Source organism: Ovis canadensis, chromosome 3 (assembly GCF_042477335.2).
Source record: "Ovis canadensis isolate MfBH-ARS-UI-01 breed Bighorn chromosome 3, ARS-UI_OviCan_v2, whole genome shotgun sequence".
Lineage (NCBI taxonomy): Eukaryota > Metazoa > Chordata > Mammalia > Artiodactyla > Bovidae > Ovis > Ovis canadensis.
The window spans coordinates 141968186-141980376 of NC_091247.1; the positions used below are offsets into that span (position 1 = coordinate 141968186).

The window sequence follows — 12191 nt, forward strand, 5'->3', positions numbered from 1 at the left end:
CGACTATGGGAAGGAATCTGCTGCTCTGAGCCTTTGGGGGCTGTGAGAAGGGAACAGCTGGTGAGTGGAGCTTGGCAGGGAGGAGAAGTTGGGGGAGTGAGGCAATGCTCTGGCCCTGGGTCTTTCATTTGCTCGGCTAAAATCAAGCCTGAGCTTGTGTGTCTGTGTGTGTCTGTCTGTCCCAGGGCAGGGCAGAGCCCCTGTGTCGCGTCATGGGGAGCGCCTGTCTGTCTGAGTCACCTTCAGGATAAGCTGGAAAGTTTTCTGGATCCTGACAGTCTGAGTGTGACAGGGCCTCAGCCTTGGGGGTATATTGTGTGGAAATCCACTTCTCTCTTCAAAGTTCTCTGGCCCTTGCCAGGGAGAAACTTCTGATTGGAGAGCCTGAGCTGGGTCAGAGCTCTGCTCGGGGTTCAGCAGGGTTGGGGAAGGGTGGGCAAGGGGCTGAAAGTGGAGGGTGCTGGCCTCTCCTATCCTCCCCTCTGGCAGTGAGCTGCTGCTGCTTACTGCCGGGTGAGGCAGCCCACATCTTAGCAAAGGTCTTCTTATAATTACTCCTTTTTCAGACAGAATCTCTGCCTGAACTGACCTTCTGCTCCTCTCTTATTGCCCCCCAACTCCTTCAGAAAGGATTCCCCGCCTCCCCAGATCTCCGTCTGTTCCCCGCACTCCGGAGGTTCGTGCCAAGACCACTCCCTCAGGATGGCCATCTGTGCCTTGTTGGTACTTTTTCTTTCCTCCTCCCTTTCTTGTCTGGAGATAGCTGAAGTGGAATGTGAGAACTTTCCTATGAGCCAGGCCAGGAACTGAAGCTCCAGGTCTAATGAGAAGGGACTGACTCAGGCGTATGCACTGTGCTGGGTCTCCTCTGGGTCCCTTACCTCTCTCAGATCTGGAGGTACATCTCCCTTACAGAGCCTTATGTGTAACATATCTTCGTTATTGTCTCTAGACCCAGGACTGGAACCTGGATGATATCCTCTCCCAGTTTGGAACCGCTTTCTCACCCCGTTTCCACGTCGTTTCCAGGCTGCAGCGCCCCCTAGTGGCCTAAAATCCCTTCGCTTTCGTAGCTTTGCAGGATGGAAGCTCAATTCCAAAGGATTTCCAAACTTTTTCATTCCAAAAAACTTCCACGACCTTGACATGTTATTAGTGTTGTTTTATTTTGTTTTTTTTGGGGGGGAGGGGTCACGCTGCATGGCTTGCGAGATGTTAACTTCCAACGGGGGCTGAACCCAGTTCCTTGGCAGTGAAAGTGCTGAGTCCTAAACATTGAACTGGCAGGGAATTCCAGCAGTTGTATTTTTGATATCTGTTGATTGAGAAAGCACCATAATGACTGAGTTCTGGATCTCATCATTAAAACTCATTTGCATTTTATTCATCCCCCAGCAATCATACAGTTACACATAGTCAATCAGTTACACACAGATGGGTTACTCATAGTCTTTATGGTGCCAGGGGCTAAATCTCCTATGATTACTCCAAGGCCTCTAAATTTGGGAACCATGGATTTAAACCACTCCTTATGTCACTGATGCGGAGACAGGCCTGGAGAGCGGAAGAGGTCTGTTTAAAATCACACGGCTTGCGAGACGGTTGCATCAGAATTTGAATTCAGGGTAGATATGTGCCCCAGGGACTGCCAGTTTCAGTCCTATAGGGGCCTAACTAGGGAGGAAGCTGCAGGCAGAGGGTTGGGTGATGGGCAGGAGAGCAAGACCATCCCCAAGAAGTGCGGAGAGCGCACCCCATCTTCCTTCCATTCAGAGCAGGTAAAACAAGCCTAGAGGGGTTGCAAAAGGGACCCAGGGGGAGGAGAGAGCAAGGGAACAGACAGAGAATAAGTAGAGATGACAGTCTGCTCTGCTTCAAGAACTTCCCCTATTTACCCAAACTGCGCAGTACTTCAGACAAGTCTTTTAACTTCTCTGAGACTCACCTTTCTTGTCTGTAAAATGGGAGGGAACTAGCAGTTGAACCTTCCACTCCCTGTGGGAACGATACTTTGCTTGTCCCACAGGACTGTTGAGAGAATGTAATGAAATGTGTGTGAAAGTTCTGGATGAATAGCGACAGCTAGAACTTTGAATCCATGATCTCCTTTTTAAACCTCAAATCAACAGATAGCAGAAGTTGAACAGAGATGGAGAGAGCCCAGATCTGATTCCAGGCCTGACTCCAAGAACTGGCTGTTGACTTAACTTTCAGGGTTAAGAATTAGTAGTGTTGCTACCTGTTACAATTTATATAAATCTCTGGTCTTTTTTCAGAACCAGCTACTTTCCTCTTCCTTTTCTCAGCCTGTCTCCCTACAGTTCCAGCCACCTTGAACTCAGAGTAGCTGAGCATCCTCTGAATGAAGCATGGGCAGGCAGTAGGGCTTGCTGGGTCAGCTGAGGTGGGCACAACGAGAAGGGGAGTATAATAGTGTTGGTGGGAGGGGGATGGGGGGGCAGTACAAGGTAAAAGTGAAAAGTGAAAGTGAAGTTGCTAAGTCCTATTCGACTCTTTGTGACCCTATGGACTGTAGCCCACCAGGCTCTTCTTTCCATGGGATTTTCCAGTGGGTCTCAAACTTGTTTGCACATCAGAATCACTTGGGAAGTTTTTAGAAAATTTCCTAGTCTCACTCTTCATGATTCTAGGCCTTGGACACATATTTTGGATTCTCATGACCAGCTGGGCCGGAAAGGGGTGGTGAGGCTACTTTACTTTCTCGGGGGTAGCCATTCAACAGCAATTCTAGAGCACTGGGTCCTCAGTGAAGTCACCCCATCAGTAGCATCAGCATCACCAGGAAATGCATTAGAAATGCAAGTCCTCAGGCCCTACCAAAGACTTAATGACCAGAAACCCTAACCGTGGGCCCAGCAACCTGTTTCAACAAGAACCCTTGAGGGGATTCTGATGCATACTTGACAACCCCTGGTTTAGAGGAGGAACCTACTGAAGGTCAGGCACGTGGAAGCACTGTGGTCTTGGCTTTTAAGGAGGCTGGAATTTAGCAGAAAGGAGTTCAGGACCTCAATAACTGCATCTCTTCCCCTAGGCAAGGGTCTAGGGAACCTGGGCACCTGGGAGAGGCACAGATGTGTTTCTATAAGGGGACTTAGTTGTATTAGAGTCTGATTTAATTCAACACATTATTCATTGTGAGAGGGTGATTCCTAGGCATGGGGCTGGAAAAACATGGGTTTGGGAAGATTTGTTTTGTTTTCAGTGAGAGGGAGGTCATCAGAAGAGAGAAAGGAAAAACAAAAGAAGACAGCGAGACACAAAGTAATAAGAACTAATGCCTAAGTGGAGCCTTTACTATATGCCAGGCACTGTGCTAAGAGTTTTGCAAACACTGTCTCATTTAATCCTCCCAACAGCCCTTTAAACTATAATTATCACCCCCATTTAATACATAGGGAAATGGAGGCACAGATAAGTCAAGCTGCCCATCACACAACACATAACTGACAGAAGCAGACCTTGAACCAGGGCCAGTATAACTCCTGAGCCCATGCATTTTACCAGTATGCTTTGGTGCCTCTCTTAGAGAACGGGAAGAAGTTCTCGCCTGCCATTTGCTAAAAAAAACCAGACCCTTCAATAGCTCAGTGCTTGGAGAATTAAACTTACCTTATACGGCTTGGTATTCAAGGTCTCTTATTCTGTGATACCAAAATTCCCTCCAGCCTTTACCACCCCCTATCAAGATTCTTGCACTTCCGCCACGCTGGATTAACTTCTCCATCTTTTCTGAACACTTCTGACTACCTCACTTCCCATTCCCCTCCCCTTTGGGATCCTATCCATTCCTCGAGCTCAACTCAAATGCCTCTTCCTCCCTGATTCCCAGCCAGAAGAGGGCTTGCTCCCCCGCCCCGAACCCCTGGGGACACACTCCGCATCTCCGTACTCTGCGCCGCGTGTACCCCCTCCCCACCCCACCCCCGTGCCGAGCGCACTGCCTGGGACGCAGAAGTGCCCTGCACGTGCTGGTGTAATTGACAAGTGAGTGAAGTCGCTCAGTCGCGTCCGACTCTTTGCGACCCCATGGACTGTAGCCTACTAGGCTCCTCAGTCCAAGGGATTTTCCAGGCAATAGAACTGGAGTGGATTGCCATTTCCTTCTCCAGGGGATCTTCCGGACCCAGGGATCGAGCCTGGGTCTCCCGCATTGTAGACAGACGCTTTACTGTCTGAGTCACCGACAAAAGGGAACAGTAATTCTCGAATGGAGGTAGGGAGTAAGACCTGTAGAGATGGAGAGCAAATGAAAAGGAACTGGGAGATAGAAGCCGAAATGGGGGAGAGAGGATGAAGACAAACACTGGGCGGCAGGCAACCAGACTGCCCGCCGCCAGGGCCGCGTCTCCTCCAGCCCCGCCAGGCCTTCCCATCCCCCCACCCCCCTTCTGCCCAGCGACCGACGGTGCCGGTTCCCGGTCGCGACTTCTGGGCAGGCGGCCCGCCTGAAGCGAGGTGGGGCGCGGGGGCGGCGGGGCCGCGCGCTCGACCGGCCATCCGCGTCCTCCATTAGCATAAATCCCATTAGCGGCTCCAGCGCGCCGCGGCGGCCCGGGAGCGGGTAGGGCGAGGGCGGGCGTAACGGTGCTAATGCCTCCTTCGACGGCGCGGTACAGCGGGCACAGGCCCTTTTACAACCATTACCTCGCTGGTTCCTCCGAACCACCCGGGGCGTGGGGCTCTCCCAACGCGAGAGATTAAATAACCAGGCCAACATCTCGCCTCTAATAGGTGGCAGGACTGGGAATCGAATCCGTGATTTCTGGCATCAGTTCTCATGCTTTTCCCATCGCAGCTCCAGGATGCCTCCCTACCCAGAGAACTACAGTTTGAGAAGAAAGGGGTTTAAAACATCCCTACACACACACACACACACACACACACACACACACATTCTCAAGGGCTGGTGTGGCAGGGAAGGGGGTTGAGTGGAATGGGAGGGGTGTGGTGGTGCTTTGGGTGAAGAGAGGAACGGGAGCAGGGGCGGGGGGCGGGGGCGGTCAGTATCACCAACCCTCATCCATCATCATTTGGGACACAGAGTTTGGGTGGTTGGGTGGAATGCTCCCACTGTCTTATTGAATGCACCTCTGCTCCCTCACATGACTATTTATTGGAGCTGCAAAAGCAAGAGATTATAGCAGTAAATGAGAGGAGTACCATCTCTGTTCTCTGGACGTTTATGGTCTTGTGGGTAAAATCAGGAATATTTGCTGGGCACTCACTGTGTGCCAGGAACAGTGCGAAGTGTTTTACATGGACAGCTCCCTTATCTATGAAATAGGTATTATGATTTCCATTCTTAGACAAGTGAGCAAAGGCACAGATGACTTCTAAAAGTGCATATAGCTGGTGACTAGAAGAACCAGGAAGATGAAAAAGATGAGCTGACCTGTGGGAGGAAGTCATTCTAGGGAAGCTTATAGGGAAAGGCATGGCTCTAGGCCTCGGAGACCTCCCTGAGCAAGGCAGAAAACATCTCAGCTGCTGCAAAGGATTAGGAGAATTTAGCCAGGTGAAGAGGCTGTGGCGGTGGGAAAGAGGAGCTGGAAATGCCAGAGGGTCACGAAGTGCAGCTCTAAGGGCAAGCCAGGGCCAGGTTAGGAGAGCCTTGTTAAGCATTTTGGTCTTTATTGGAGGAAGTTGAAGTCATTAATGGTTTTAAACAAGAGAGAGGCATGATTAGAATTACATTCTTAAAAGATCACTCAGGGTGTAAAAAATGCAAGTGAAGGGTAACCAGATTCACTGATGGCTTGGACAACTGAGTTGGGATTAAGGTGGAGAAGGTAGGAAGAAGTGGATACATACAAAGAGATACTTAAGAACTGTGCTAAAGTAGGACTTCTCTGGTAGTCCAGTGGTTAAGAATCCACCTGCCAATGCAGGGGACACAGGTTTGATCCCTGGCCTGAGAAGATTCCACAGGCCATGGGGTGACGAATCTCACAGGCCACAGCTACTGAAGTCCCTGTGCTCTAGAAAACCCACAAGCAGCAACTACTGAGCCTGCATGCCCTAGAGCCTGCACTCTGCCACCACGATGAGAAGCCTGTGCACCAGCAACTAAGACCCAGTGCAGCCAAATGATAAAAGAAAAAACTAAGAATGTTTTTTTTTAAAAGACTTGTTCTAAGTAATTGGATAAGGGGTGAAGGGGAGAAGGTGAGAACTGAGTCATTTTACATTCCCTTCTCTCCCTCAAGCCCTAATCATTTAATAAATCCATTTCATTTCATGAATATCTTTGCCACCTGTCCCCTCCTTTCCATTCCCACTGCCACGTGTCTAATTCAGCTTGGGTCCTCTCCCTAACAGTGAAGCAAGTCTTTCTCCCTTCAGATTTTCCCCTCTCTAAACAATCCTCCAGGCCATTTGAGCATGGGGGTTGTGGTTTAGTCACTAAGTCATGTCCAATGCTTGTGACCCTATGAACTGTAGCCTGTCACGTTCCTCTGTCCATGAGATTTTCTGGGCAAGAAAGCTGAGGTGGGTTTCCATTTCCTTCTCCAGGGGATCTTCCCCACCCAGGCAGCCTCCTGCACTGCAGGTGGATTCTTTACTACTGAGCCATCCGGGAAGCCCCCATCTGAGCACACGACCTATGTAAAATGCAAGCATAATCAACCCAGGCCCTATTATCTTGTCATTGTGTCAATTATAGGATACAGTCCCATCCCTTCCTAGTCTGGTCATTCTTTGCTAGCCTCTTCTTCCCTTCCTTAGGCTGAAGCTGCCCAAGAGGCATCATACCCGCTGAACACCCAAAGTTACCTTCATGTTGAGGGAAATATTTCTTCACAGCACGAAACCTTCATAAATCCTTTGCTTGTGTATTTATAATATATACACATGTGACTCATTTCTGAGATGTCACATGATCTTCCCACTGCCAGGAATTTGCCACCCCCTTCTATTGGGTAAATTCCTATTCACACTTTAAGTCCCAGCTCAGGTATCAAGTCTCTGTGGAGTTTTCTAACACTTCCACTCCCCTGATAGGATTAATTGATTCCTCATCTGTGCTTTAAAGGACTTTACACAAATTCTGTCCTTGTATGTGTTGTGTTATAGGTGTAGGGAGACACAGGCTAATGCAGGAATGGTGGTAAAAGAATAGGGAAAAACATAGTTCAGAGTACATTACATGTGTCAAAGCTATGGTTTTTCCAGTACTCATGTATGGATGTGAGAGTTGGACTATAAAGAAACCTGAGTGCTGAAGAATTGATGCTTTTTGAACTGTGGTGTTGGAGAAGACTCTTGAGAGTCCCTTGGACTGCAAGGAGATCCAACCAGTCCATCCTAAAGGAAATCAACCCTGAATAGTCATTGGAAGGACTGAAGCTGAAGCTCCAATACTTTGGCCACCTGATGTGAAAAGCTAACCCTGGAAAAGACCCTGATGCTGGGGAAAATTGAGGGCAAGAGGAGAAGGGGATGACAGAGGATGAGATGGTTGGATGGCATCACTGACTCAATGGACACAAGTTTGAGCAAACTCAAGGAGATAGTGATGGACAGAGAAGTCTGGCATGCTGCAATTCATGGGGTCTCAAAGAGTTGGACAGGATTTAGGGACTGAAAAACAACAACAACAATATTATGTGTAGTAAGGATCAGTAGAGATCTGTGCTATGTGGTTGTAATGTAAACTCTCTTGTCTGAGGAGGCCTTACAAATAGCTGTGAAAAGAAGAGAAGCGAAAGGCAAAGGAGAAAAGGAAAGATATACTCATTTGAATCCAAAGTTCCAAAGCATAGCAAAGAGAGATAAGAAAGCCTTCCTCAGCGATCAATGCAAAGAAATAGAGGAAAACAATAGAATGGGAAAGACTAGAGATCTCTTCAAGAAAATTAGAGATAGCCAGGGACCATTTCATGCAAAGATGGGCACAATAAAGGACAGAAATGGTAGGGACCTAACAGAAGCAGAAGATATTAAGAAGAGGTGGCAACAATACACAGAAGAACTGTACAAAAAAGATCATGACCCAGATAATCATGATGGTGTGATTACTCACCTAGAGCCAGACATCCTGGAATGTGAAGTCAAGTGGGCCTTAGAAAGCATCACTATGAATAAAGCTAGTGGAGGTGATAGAATTCCAGTTGAGCTATTTTAAATCCTAAATGATGATGCTGTGAAAGTACTGCACTCAATATACCAGCAAATCTGGAAAACTCACCTGTGGCCACAGGACTGGAAAAGGTCAGTCTTCATTCCAATCCCAAAGGAAGGCAATGCCAAAGAATGTTCAAATTACTGCGCAATTGCACTCATCTCACATGCTAGTAAAGTAATGCTCAAAATTCTCCAAGCCAAGCTTCAACAGCGTGTGAACTGTGAACTTCCAGATGTTCAAGCTGGATTTAGAAAAGGCAGAGGAACCAGAGATCAAATTGCCAACATCTGTTGGATCACTGAAAAACCAAGAGAGTTCAAGAAAAACATCTACTTCTGCTTATTGACTATGCCAAAACCTTTGACTTGTGTGGATCACAACAACCTGTGGAAAATTCTTAAAGAGACAGAAATACCAGACCATCTGACCTGTCTCCTGAGAAACCTATATGCAGGTCAGAAAGCAACAGTTAGAACTGGACATGGAACAACAGACTGGTTCCAAATCAGGAAAGGAGTGCATCAAGGCTGTATATTGTCACCCTGCTTATTTAACTTCTATGCAGAGGACATCATGAGAAATGCTGGGCTGGATGAAGTACAAGCTGGAATCAAGATTGCCGGGGGAAATAGCAATAATCTCAGATATGCAGATGACACCACCCTTACGGCAGAAAGCAAAGAACTAAAGAGCCTCTTGATGAAAGTGAAAGAGGAGAGTGGAAAAAGTTGGCTTAAAACTCAGCATTCAGAAAACTAAGATCATGGCATCTGGTCCCATCACTTCATGGCAAATAGATGGGGACGCAATGGAAACAGTGACAGACTTTATTTTCAGTTCAGTTCAGTTGCTCAGTCGTGTCCGACTCTTTGCGACCCCATGAATCGCAGCACACCAGGCCTCCCTGTCCATCACCAGCTCCCAGAGTTCACTCAGATTCACGTCCATCGAGTCAGTGATGCCATCCAGCCATCTCATCCTCGGTCATCCCCTTCTCCTCCTGCCCCCAATCCCTCCCAGCATCAGAGTCTTTTCCAATGGGTCAACTCTTCGCATGAGGTGGCCAGAGTACTGGAGTTTCAGCTTTAGCATCATTCCTTCCAAAGAAATCCCAGGGCTGATCTCCTTCAGAATGGACTGGTTGGATCTCCTTGCAGTCCAAGGGACTCTCAAGAGTCTTCTCCAACACCACAGTTCAAAAGCATCAATTCTTCGGCACTCAGCCTTCTTCACAGTCCAACTCTCACATCCATACATGACTACTGGAAAAAACATAGCCTTGACTAGACAGACCTTAGTTGGCAAAGTAATGTCTCTGCTTTTGAATATGCTATCTAGGTTGGTCATAACTTATCTTCCAAGGAGTAAGCGTCTTTTAATTTCATGGCTGCAGTCACCATCTGCAGTGATTTTGGAGCCACCCAAAATAAAGTCTGACACTGTTTCCACTGTTTCCCCATCTATTTCCCATGAAGCGATGGGACTGGATGCCATGATCTTCGTTTTCTGAATGTTGAGCTTTAGGCTAACTTTTTCACTCTCCTCTTTCACTTTCATCAAGAGGCTTTTTAGCTCCTCTTCACTTTCTGCCATAAGGGTGGTGTCATCTGCATATCTGAGGTTATTGATATTTCTCCCGGCAATCTTGATTCCAGCTTGTGTTTCTTCCAGCCCAGCGTTTCTCATGATGTACTCTGCATAGAAGTTAAATAAGCAGGGTGACAATATACAGCCTTGACGTACTCCTTTTCCTATTTGGAACCAGTCTGTTGTTCCATGTTCAGTTCTAACTGTTGCTTTCTGACCTGCATACAGATTTCTCAAGAGGCAGGTCAGGTGGTCTGGTATTCCCATTGCTTTCAGAATTTTCCACAGTTTATTGTGATCCACACAGTCAAAGGCTTTGGCATAGTCAAGAAAGCTGAAGTAGATGTTTTTCTGGAACTCTCTTGCTTTTTCCATGATCCAGCGGATGTTGGCAATTTGATCTCTGGTTCCTCTGCCTTTTCTAAAACCAGCTTGAACATCAGGAAGTTCACAGTTCACGTATTGCTGAAGCCTGGCTTGGAGAATTTTGAGCATTACTTTACTAGCATGTGAGATGAGGGCAATTGTGCAGTAGTTTGAGCATTCTTTGGCATTGCCTTTCTTTGGGATTGGAATGAAGACTGACCTTTTCCAGTCCTGTGGCCACTGCTGAGTTTTCCAAATTTGCTGACATATTGAGTGCAGCACTTTCACAGCATCATCCTTCAGGACTTGAAACAGCTCAACTGGAATTCCATCACCTCCACTAGCTTTGTTCGTAGTGATGCTTTCCAGGGCTTACTTGACTTCACATTCCTGGATGTCTGGCTCTAGATGAGTGATCACACCATCGTGATTATCTGGGTCATGAAGATCTTTTTTGTACAGTTCTTCTGTGTATTGTTGCCACCTCTTCTTAATATCTTCTGCTTCTGTTTAGGTCCATACCATTTCTGTCCTTTACTGAAGAAGCTGAAGTTGAACAGTTCTATGAAGACCTACAAGACCTTTTAGAACTAACACCCAAAAAAGATGCCCTTTTCATTCTAGGGGACTGGAATGCAAAAGTAGGAAGTCAAGAAACACCTGGAGTAACAGGCAAATTTGGCCTTGGAATGCGGAGTGAAGCAGGGCAAAGGCTAATAGAGTTTTGCCAAGAGAATGCACTGGTCATAGCAAACACCCTCTTCCAACAACACAAGAGAAGACTCTACACATGGACATCACCAGATTGTCAACACTGAAATCAGATTGATTACATTCTTTGCAGCCAAAGATGGAGAAGCTCTATACAGTCAACAAAAACAAGACCAGGAGCTGACTGTGGCTCAGATCATGAACTCCTTATTACCAAATTCAGACTCAAATTGAAGAAAGTAGGGGAAACCACTAGACCATTCAGATATTACCTAAATCAAATCCCTTATGATTACACAGTGGAAGTGAGAAATAGATTTAAGGGCCTAGATCTGATAGTTAGAGTGCCTGATGAACTATGGAATGAGGTTTGTGACATTGTACAGGAGACAGGGATCATGACCATCCCCATGGAAAATAAATGCAAAAAAGCAAAATGGCTGTCTGGGGAGGGCTTACAAATAGCTGTGAAAAGAAGAGAAGCGAAAAGCAAAGGAGAAAAGGAAAGATATAAGCATCTGAATGAGAGTTCCAAAGAATAGCAAGAAGAGATAAGAAAGCCTTCTTCAGTGATCAATGCAAAGAAATGGAGGAAAACAACAGAATGGGAAAGACTAGAGATCTCTTCAAGAAAATTAGAGATACCAAGGGAACATTTCATGCAAAGAGGGGCTCAATAAAGGACAGAAATGGTATGGACTTTATTTTGGGGGGGCTCCAAAATCACTGCAGATGGTGACTGCAGCCATGAAATTAAAAGATGCTTACTCCTTGGAAGAAAAGTTATGACTAATCTAGACAGCATATTCAAAAGCAGAGACATTACTTTGCCAACAAAGGTCCACCTAGTCAAAGCTATGGTTTTTCCAGCAGTCATGTATGGATGTGAGAGTTGGACTATAAAGAAAGCTGAGCACCAAAGAATTTATGGCTTTTGAATTGTGTTGCTGGAGAAGACTCTTGAGAGTCCCTTGGAGTGCAAGAATATCCAACCAATCCATTCTAAAGGAAATCAGTCCTGAATATTCATTGGAACGACTGATGCTGAAGCTGAAACTCCAATACTTTGGCCACCTGATGCGAGCTGACTCATTTGAAAAGGCCCTGATGCTGGGAAAGATTGAAGGTGGGAGGAAATAGGGGACAACAGAGGATGAGACGGTTGGATGGCATCACCGACTCCATGGACATGAATCTGAGTAAACTCCGGGAGTTGGTGATGGACAGGGAGGCCTGGAGAGCTGCAGCCCATGGGGTCGCAAAGTGTCGACTGCGGGACTGAACTGAACTGAACTGTCAGCTCAGTAAATCTTCCGGAATTCTTCCTATTCAATGGAGAGATGATCAGTTAAGAATTTCCAAAAGTCCTATTTCCGGG

At 46.8% G+C, this 12191-nt stretch overlaps 1 long non-coding RNA gene across 1 annotated transcript; it reads right to left on the reverse strand.

The window, feature by feature from the left end:
* Window positions 1–1141: 1141 nt before the first annotated feature.
* Window positions 1142–3755, reverse strand: LOC138435777 (uncharacterized). The gene is made up of 2 exons (XR_011255229.1): window positions 3634–3755; window positions 1142–1315 (listed from the first exon to the last, which is right to left on the reverse strand). It is a non-coding gene; the product is annotated as an uncharacterized lncRNA (long non-coding RNA).
* Window positions 3756–12191: the final 8436 nt, after the last annotated feature.